The following is a 10,142-nucleotide window of genomic DNA, read 5'->3' as shown; positions in this document are numbered from 1 at the left end:
CTCGCCGCCCAATTCCCGAACCCGCCGGGTCTGCCCACCTCTAAGTAGTCCGCGTGGGAGTCCCTTTGCTGCTCAGCGTGTCCCGCAGAGTTGTGTTTTCGCTGCCGTGGTTTGCGCGAGCTAATTCAGTGACTTCCTTACCGCGGCCATTTTCCAATCCTCCGCATTATTTCTGACAAGAGAAAAATTCTGAGATGTTCTAAATTAAATGACAATGGCTGGAAAGTGAGAGAAAGATAGAGGAATAATTAACCAGTTAATAGCTGTGGGCCAACTACAAAAGACTGCTCACCATCCTGAATGTATGTTGGAGCTTTGAATCAACTTCCAGGCATTTATTAGCTGACCACCAGATGCCACCACATTCTGCATTTACATGAACTTTTAGGACTGTTGCCCAGGACCAATCCAAAGTAGTAAATATTTCTTCCTTAAAGACCGTGCACCTATCTTAGAACTGCCCCCACCTTCACCTTTTCCCACACCCTTATCTGGAGCCAATGTAAATTCTTTCAAAACAACATACACCTTTATTCCCCAAAACATAATGTGTAAAAGTGCCTGTCAACTCCAGGACAGCAGACATGTTGCCTTCTCCACCTAGCCATGCTACTGATGGTTTAGACTGTGTGGCCTTTTCTGGCTAGCTTTTGACTCAGTAAGCCCTTTCTTTCAGAAAAGTTTTCAGTTGTGGTAACAAGTTTTTTGTTTAACATTTTTTTTAGCAGCATTAAAATCTAAAATTAATTTGAAATAAAAAGTTTCATTGAATATTAAATGGGTGAATATATATCCAATGTGTACATATATAACTCAATAATACAGAAAAGATAATACATCAATATCAAATAGAAATTATGCCAGAAATGGAAGGCCTGATTTAATATATTAAAATAAATGTAATTTGCCATACTAACAAACTTAAAAAAAACAATTTGACCATTTCAATAGATTTAGGAAAAGACTAGAACAAAATTCAACATCCAGTCATTGCATATACTTTAATTACAGCAGGAACACAAGGGAACTTCCATAATCTGATCAAGTGAATTTCAATAAAGCTCAAATCCAACCTTAGACAGCTTCCCTGAGATCTGGCACTTGATAATGGTGCTCTCACCACACCCAAGCAGGGGATGCTTTGATTGTGGCCCAGTAAAGTGAGGGGAGAAAGGGAACTAATAAGAAAGACTCTTGGAGTGACTGCGAACTTAGGAGTGGTCAAGGAGGCCACCATTCATTGGAAATGCAGGCATCCAGGCATACCCTGTGCACATGCATGACATCCAAGAAGTCATGGCCAGTCAACATCCTCCTTGGCATGGGGTCAGTCTCGTGGTGCTGTGCCTGGTGGGGACTGAGGGCAGAGTCTGTGGGCTGCAGGCCGAGAGCTTCCCTGCTTTCCTGGGACCTGGATCCTCCCCTCCTATCACCTCCCTGGTGGTTTTGCCTCCTGGGATCCTGCACTCTTGGGTCTCTGCAGAGATCCAGTCACCTGGAGCTGCAGTTATCTGCTTCTGGTGAGTTACTGTTTAGTGGTTGTTTCTTGGCTCTGCACCTTTATTTTCCTTCATATTCTCTGCTCATGTTTTCTTGGGTCATTTGTAGTTTTTTATATCATTTTTAAAACAATTTTTAATATATATTTTATAAATTAATCCTTTATTCACCCCTTTTTTTTGTAGATATTTTTCTAGTCTAGTCTTACTCTTGATTCTATTTTCTATTTTGTTCTTCCTGGTTCACGTAATTATTTGATTTTATATATTGAAATTAATTTACTAATTGTAATCATTTGGGCTGATAGTCCATGTATATGAAAGTGTCATCAGCATATAATGATTTTATTTTAAAATTGATCTTTTAAGACTTTTTTTCCCCTTTATTGTCCCAACTATATCTTCAGTATAGTACTGAATAGAAATACAGTTAGTAAAAGCTGGCAACATTGTGTTTTAGCTTCCAGAGAAACAGCTTTCAATAAGTTTGGATTAATTATGTTTGTTATACGTTCATTTCAGATAAATGATCAAGTAAGGAAGTTGCCTGCTTTTATGATTTTGCCTAGAGTTGCTTTATGCCTAGGTGTTACATTTTATTAGATGCCTTTAAAATGTTTTTTAACTCATCACATGATTTTCTCGTATTTTTTTGTTAATAAAATGTTTTACATGATTTATTATTGAATTTTAACCATGGGTGCATATTCTAGTATATTCCACTTGGTATTGATTTATTCTGATTTTCTTTATGGCTTAATTCATATAATATTTTGCTTAGAATATCTATATTTTTGTTTATGAATGATATGACCTATACTCTGCTTGTTTTCTAATTTCATGGTATGATTCTGGTATTAATGTAATAGTGGCCTCACTAAACAAATGGAAAAATAAGCCCTGTTTTTCAAGCACGTTGGGCAAACTTGGTAAATTCAGGTGGGTTTTTTTTTCTTTTTTAAGATTTTATTGGGGAATTGAGGAAGGGGAAGCACCAAGTTGTCCTTCGATCTTATTGGGTTGTCAGAAAAATCATGACACGTGTTTGTAGCACTAGTTCATTTTTGGAAGTACTAGAGTCATTCGCATCTATGTTAGTGCTATGTCATTTGACAGCTGACAGTTCTAACTTCATTCTGAAAAAAAATTGAGCGCTTTGGTTGAGTTTTAGAGATTTTACAACAAGTTGAAGATGGAAGACCAAACTGTACATTTTTGCCATATTTTACTCTTTACTTCCATAATGGGAAGAACGGGTGTCAAGCATGTGAAAAGTTGCATAAAGTTTACGGTGACAATGCTCTACAAGGACGTCAGTGCCAGCGATGGTTCATGAAATCCCGTGCTGGTGATTTTGATCTCAACGACGCTCCTTGGTTAGGGAGGCCCACCGAGGTTGATGATGACAAAATAAAGGCATTGATCGAGTCAAACTCGCTTTACACGACACAAAAGATTGCAGAAACATTGAACACCCATCATTCAAGTGTTCATGACCACCTGAAGAAGCTGGGATATTTGGGTTCCACATGAACTTAAAGAAGTTCATTTGACAGTGTGTATAGACATCTGCGATATGCTCATTAAACATGAGGAAAATGATTTTTTTGAAGTGACTGATAACGTGATGAGAAGTGGATTGTTTACAACAATGTGGTGCACAAACAGTCTTGGTCCCGATGTTATGATTCACCTCAAATGACATCGAAAGCAGACATTTATCAGAGGAAAGTTATGCTCTCAATGTGGTCAGATTTTAAAGGTGTCATGTTTTATGAGCTCCTACCAAGGAACCAAACAATCAATTTGAATGTTTACTGTCGGCAGTTGGACAGTTTGAACGAATCTGTCATCCAGAAACGTCCATAGCTCAATTGTAAAGGAGTTGTGTTCCGTTGCGACAATGTGAGATCACACACAAGTTTGATCACCCGTCAAAAGTTGTTGGAGCTTAGGGCCGGCCGAGTGGCTCAGTTGGTTAAGAGCTCGCTCAAGAGTTTGAGCTCTGAGCAACAGCGGTTCGAGTCCAGCCCGAGCTGAGCAGCCCCTGAGCTGCCAACAGGTAGCAGGATGGCTCAGCTAAAAAAAAAAAAAAGTTGTTGGAGCTTGGATGAGATGTGCTGCCACACCCACCATACTCTCCTGAACTTGTGCCGTCAGACTTCCACTTGTCTCGCTCTCTTCAAAACTCCTTGAGTGGTATAACGTTCAATTCAGATGAGGCTGTAAATCAGCACCTTGTTCAGTTTTTTGCAAATAAAGAATGAGGAATTATGAAGCTCACTGAAAGATGGCAAAAGGTTATTGCACAAAACAGGCAATATATCATTGATTGATCTTTGTTCTTTATATAAACAAATGACCTTTGAACAACAGACAAAATACATCATGACTTTTTTGACAACCCAATAGTTGTTTAGGGTGCAGCTATCTCAGCTCCATGTCCAGTCACCATCCAGCTGCCTGTGAGCAGCTCGCAGCTGTTCAGCTCAAGGTGCCATGTTCAATCGTAGCTGGGGGTGGGCGTAGCCCACCACCCCATGCAGGCGTCGAACTGGCAACCTTGTTAGGAGCCTGTGCTCCCAGCAGGTGAGCCATCCTGCCACCTGTTGGCAGCTCATGGGAATCCAGCCCGCAGCCCTGTTGCTCAGAGCTTGCGCTCTTAACCAACTGAGCCACTCGGCCGACCCTGTCTTTATTTTTAATTGTTTGAAATATTTCATAATTTCTTGCCTAGCATTTTGCTTGTTGATGGGTTTTGTTGGTTAATTGGTTTGACTTTTTGACAATTGATGCAGTTTATTTAGTAATATGAGATTTTTTTCTCATGTTATTTTTGTGTGCCAGTTTTTGTTTTATTAGCAAATAGAGTTCTCACTGCCACAATCGAGCTCGCCCTTTCATTAAACAGGTTCACCCTTTCGCAAATTGGGTTCAACCTGTCACAAATCGAATTTAATTTGTAGCAAATTGAATTTAACCTTTCACAAAACTAGTTCACCCTATCACAAATGGAGTTCATGCTTTTGCCAATCGAGATGACCTGTTGCAAATCGAGTATCACCCTTGTGGAAAACGAGTTCACCCTGTTGCTAATCAGGTTCAACCTGTCACAAATGAATTCAATGTGTCACAAATTGAGTGCAAACTTTCCTAAAACGAGCTCACCCTTTCGCAAATTGAGTTCAACTTTCGCAAGTTGATTTTGCTCTTTCGCCAATTGAGTTCACCATGTCGCAAGTCGAGATCACCCAGTCGCAAATTGAGATCACCCGTCACCAATCGAGTTCACGCTTTCGGAAAATGAGTTCACCCTTTCGCAAGTTGAGTTCAACCTGTCACAAATCGAGTTCAATGTGTTGAACCTTTCTTAAAATGAGTTCACCCTCTAGCAAATGGAGTTCACACTGTCGCCAATTGAGACCACCTGTCGCAAATGTAATTCACCCTTCTGTAAAACGAGTTCACCCTTTCACAAATTGGGTTCAACCTGCCACAAATCGAATTCAACGTATGGCAAGTCGATTGAAGCTTTCATAAAACTAGTTCACTGTATCACAATTTGAGTTCAAACTGTGGCAAAAGGAGTTTACCCTTTTCCAAATGGAGTTCACCCTGTCGCAAATCAAGTAAAATCAGTCCACCCTTTCATTAAATTACTCCAACCTTGTGCAAAACGAGTTCAGCCTTTCACAAATTGAATTTACTCTTTCCCAAATCGAGTTCAAACTGTAGCAAATCAAGTTCACCCTTTGGTAAATCGAGATTAACTTTTCTAAAATCAACTTCAACCTTTCACAAATCGAATTCAACCAGTCACAAATTAAACTCAACCTGTTGCAAATCGAGTTCACACTTTTGCAAAACAAGTTCAACTTTTCAAAAAGCGAGTTAACACTTTCACAAATCGGATTTAAACTGTCACAAATCGAGTTCAACCTGTCGCAAATTGAGTTCAATCAATCCTAAAACGAATTCATGGTTTCTCAAATCGAGTTCAAACGTCGCAAATCGAGTTCACCCTTTTGTAAATTGAGATTAACTTTTTGCAAATTGACTTCAACCTTATGCAAATCGAGTTCAACCAGTCACAAATCAAACACAACCTGTTGCAAATCGAGGTGACCTTCATAAAACGAGTTCAACCTTTCGAACGAGTTGACCCTTTTCACAAATCGGACTCAACCTGTCACAATTGAGTTCACCTGTCATAAATTGAGTTCAACCTATCCCAAAATGAATTCACCATTTCACAAATAGAGTTGTGCCGGTTGCAAACCGAGTTCAACCTGTTGCAAATCCAACTGCCCTTTCGTAAAACGAGTTCACCTTTTTGTAAAAAGCAACTCACCCTTTAGCAACTGGAGTTCACCCTTTTGTAAATTGAGATTAACTATTCGCAATTTGACCCCACCCTTTCGCAAATTGAGTTGGACCAGTCACAAATCAAGCTATACTTGTGCAAATCGACTTCACACTTTCTTAAAACGAGTTCAACCTGTCGTAAATCGAGTTCAACTTTTCAGAATACGAGGTCACCCTTTGCCAAATCGAGTTCACCCATTGGCATACCGAATTCACCATTTCACAAATTGAGTTCACCCTGTTGCAAATCGAGTTCTCCTTGACGCAAATCCAGTTCACCCTTCAGAAAATGAGTTCAGCCTTTCGTAAAACGAGTTCAACTGGTCACAAATCGAGTGCAACCTTTTGTAAAACGAGTTCAGGCTTTTGCAAATGAGGTTCAGCCGGTCACAAATCGAATTTAACCTGTCGCAAATTGAGTACCCATTTCATAAAATCAGTTCACCCTTTCGCAAATCGAGTTCATCCTTTCACAAATCGGATTAACTTGTCACAAGTCGAATTCAGCCTGTCAAAAAATTGAGTTCAACCTAGGTAAACACAATTTCACCGTTTCACAAATCCAAGTTCAAACTGTCGCAAATTGAGTTCACCCTTTCGTAAATCCAGATTACCTATTTGCAAATTGATTTCAACCTTTCACAAATTGAATTAAACCGTCACAAATAGAACTCAACCTATTGCGAAAGGAATTCGCAGTTTTGCAAAACAAGTTCAACTTTTTGAAAAACGAGTTAACACTTCACAAATTGGATTCAACCTGTTGTAAATCGAGTTCAACCTGTCGCAGATTGAGTTCAACCTATCCTAAAACGAGTTCACCATTTCGCAAATCGAGTTCAAACTGTTGCAAGTCGAGTTCACCCTGTCGCAAATCCAGACAACCCTTTCCTAAAATGAGTTCACACTTTCGTAAAAAGCAGTTCACCCTTTAGCAACTAGAGTTCACCCTTTTGTAAATCGAGATTAACCATTCGCATTTCGACTTCACCCTTTTGCAAGCTGAGTTCAACCAGTCACAAATCAAGCTCAACTTAATGGAAATCGAGTTCACACTTTTGTAAAATGAGTTCAACCTGTCACAAATCGAGTTCAACTTTTTGGAAAATGAGATCATCATTTCCCAAATGGAGATCACCCATTGGGGCAAATCGGATTCACCATTTTGCAAGTTGATTTCACCTTGTTGCAAATCGCGTTCTCCCTGTCTCAAATCCAGTTCACACTTTCATAAAATGTCAACCTTTCGTGAAACGAGTTCAGCCAGTCGCAAATTGAGTGGTTCACCCTTGAATTGCACCCTTTTGCAAATCAGGCTCATCCTGTTACAAATCAAATTCACCATTCTGTAAAACCACTCCACCATTTTGATAGTTTTCACCTGTTCCCAAAATGAGTTCACCCTTTCGCAAATAGAATTCACTCTTTTGCAATCGAGTTCCCCCTTTCATAAAACAAGTTCAGACTTTCACAAAAGAGTTCAACCTTTTGTAAAATGAGTGAACCCTTTCACAAAGCAGATTTAAGCTATTTCAAATCTAATTCAACTTGTCGCAAATTGAGATGAACCTATCATATAACGAGTTCACCATTTCCCAAATCGAGTTAAAATTGTCACAAGTCGACCTCACCCTCTTGCAAATCCAGTCCATCCTTTCATAAAATGAGTTCACACTTTCATAAAAAGCAGTCTGCCGTTTAGCAAATCGAGTTCATCCTTTCGTAAATCGAGATTAACCTTTCTCAATTCGACTTCACTCTTGTGCAAATCGAGTTCAACTAGTCACAAATAGAATTCAGTCTGTCAGAAATTGAGTTCAAGCTTTAGTAAAGCAAATTCACCCTTTCGTTAACTGGGTTCAAGCTGTCACAAATTGAGTCCAAACTTTCGCATATGGAGTTTACCCCTTTGCCAATTGGGTGCAACCTGTCAAAAATTGAGTCCAAACTTTCATAAAACAAGTTCACCCTTTCGCCAATCAGGTTGACTCTGTCACAAATTGAGTCTAAACTTTCATGAAGCAAGTTCACCCTTTCGCCATTCAGGTGCAACCTGTTGCAAATCGAGTCCAAACTTCCATAAAACAAGTTCACTCTTTCGCCTATCAGGGAGAACCTGGCACAAGTCGAGTTTAAACTTTTGTAAAGCGAGTTCCCCCTTTCACAAATCGGATTCAGCCGGTCACAACTCAAGTCTAGATTTTCGTAAAACGATTTCACCCTTTCACCAGTCAGGTTCAAACTGTCACAAATAGAATTCAAACAAGCGTAAACGGAGTTTACTGTTTCACCATTTGGGTGCAACCTGTCACAATCCAGTCCAACCTTTCATAAAATGAGTTCACCCTTTTGCCAATCGGGTTCAACGTCTCACAAATAGAGTCCACATTTTTGTAAAAAGAGTTCATAGTTTCTTCATTCAGATGCAACCGGTCACAAATCGAGTCCAAACTTCAGTAAAACGAGTTCACCTTTCGTCAATCAGGTTGAACCTGTCACAAATCCAGTCCAACCTTTCATAAAATGGGTTAACCCTTTCACCAATCGGGTTCAACTTCTCACAAATCAAGTCCAAAATTTGTAAGGCGAGCTCACACTACCACCACGCGGGTTCAACTTGTCACAAATTGAGTCAAACTTTCATAAAACAAGTTCACCCTTTCGCCAATAAGGTTTCACCCAGGAAAAATCGAGTTCAAAGTTTTGTAAAATGAGTTCACCCTTTTGCCAATAGAGTGAAACCTGTCACGAATCAATCCAAACTTTCATAAAACGAGTTCACCCTTTCTCGAGTAAGGTTGAACCTGTCAAAAATACTGCCCAAACATTTGTAAAACGAGTACACTTTTACACTAGTCGGGAAAAACCTGTCACAAATCGAGCCCAAACTTTCATAAAAGAAGTTCACCCTTTTGCCAATCAGGTTGAACCTGTCACAAATCGAGTCTAAACATCCATAAAGCGAATTCACCCTTTTGCTAATCGGGTTCAGCCTGTCACAAATCGATTTCAAACAATCATAAAACAAGTTCACCTTTTCGCCAATCGGGTTCAGCCTGTCATTAATCAAGTTCAAACTTTCATAAATCGAGTTCACCCTTTTGCCAATCAGGAGAAACCTGTCACAAGTCGAGTCCAAACTTTCATGAAGCGATATAATCCTTTCAACAACTGCATGAAACCTCTCACAAATTGAGCCCAAACTTTCATAAAACGAGTTGACTCTTTCGCTCATCAGGTTGAACCTGTCACAAATCGAGTCTAAACTTTCGTAAAGTGACTTCACCCATTTGTATATCGGGCTCAGCCTGCCACAAATGGCGTCCAAACTTTCGTAAAATGAGTTCACCCTTTCACTATTCGGGTTCAACCTGTCACTAATCGAGTCCAAACTTTCATTAACGAGTTCAGGCTTCCGCTAATCACGTTCAACCTGTCACAAATCGAGTCCAACTGTAGTAAAATGAGTTCACCCTTTTGCCAATTGGGGGCAACCTGTCACAAATCGACCTTAAACATTCGTAAAGCAAGCTCACCCTTTTGCATATCGTGTTCAACCTTTCACAAATGGAGTTTAAACTTTTGTAAACCAGTTCACACTTTCGCCAATTAAGTTGAGCCTGTTACATATCGAGTCCAAACTTTTGTAAAATGAGTTCAGCCTTTCGCAAAACGGGTCAACCTCGCACAAATCGAATTCAAACTTTCATAAAACCAGTTCAGATTTTTCCCAATAAGGTTGAAACTATCACAAATCAAGTCCAAACTTTCATGAAGCGACATTACCCTTTTGCCAACTGCTTGAAACCTCTCACAAATCGATTTCAAACTTTCGTAAAATGAGTTCACCCTTTCGCCAATCAGGTTGAACCTGTCACAAATCGAGTCTCGACTTTCATAAAGCGAATTCATCCTCTCACAAATCGTGTCCAATCATTCGTAAAACGAGTTAACACTTTCGTCTATTGTGTTCAACCTATCACAAATCTATTTGAAAAATTCGTGAAATGAGTTCACCCTTTCGCCAATCAGGTTCAACCTGTCACAAATGATTTCAAGCAATCGTAAAACGAGTTCACCATTCGCCATTCTGGTGCTACCTGTCACAAATCCAGTCCAACGTTTCCTACAACGAGTTCACCCTTTCGCCAATCTGGTTCAACAACTCACAAATCGAGTCCAAACTTTTGTAAGAGTTCACTCTTTGGCTAATTGGATTCAACATGTAAAATATCTAGTCCAAAAATAGGTAAAGCAAGTTAACCCTATCCTACTTGG

The sequence above is a fragment of the Hipposideros armiger genome, unplaced genomic scaffold (assembly GCF_001890085.2).
Source record: "Hipposideros armiger isolate ML-2016 unplaced genomic scaffold, ASM189008v1 scaffold_853, whole genome shotgun sequence".
Classification (NCBI taxonomy): Eukaryota; Metazoa; Chordata; class Mammalia; order Chiroptera; family Hipposideridae; genus Hipposideros; species Hipposideros armiger.
This window is presented reverse-complemented; position numbering follows the sequence as displayed.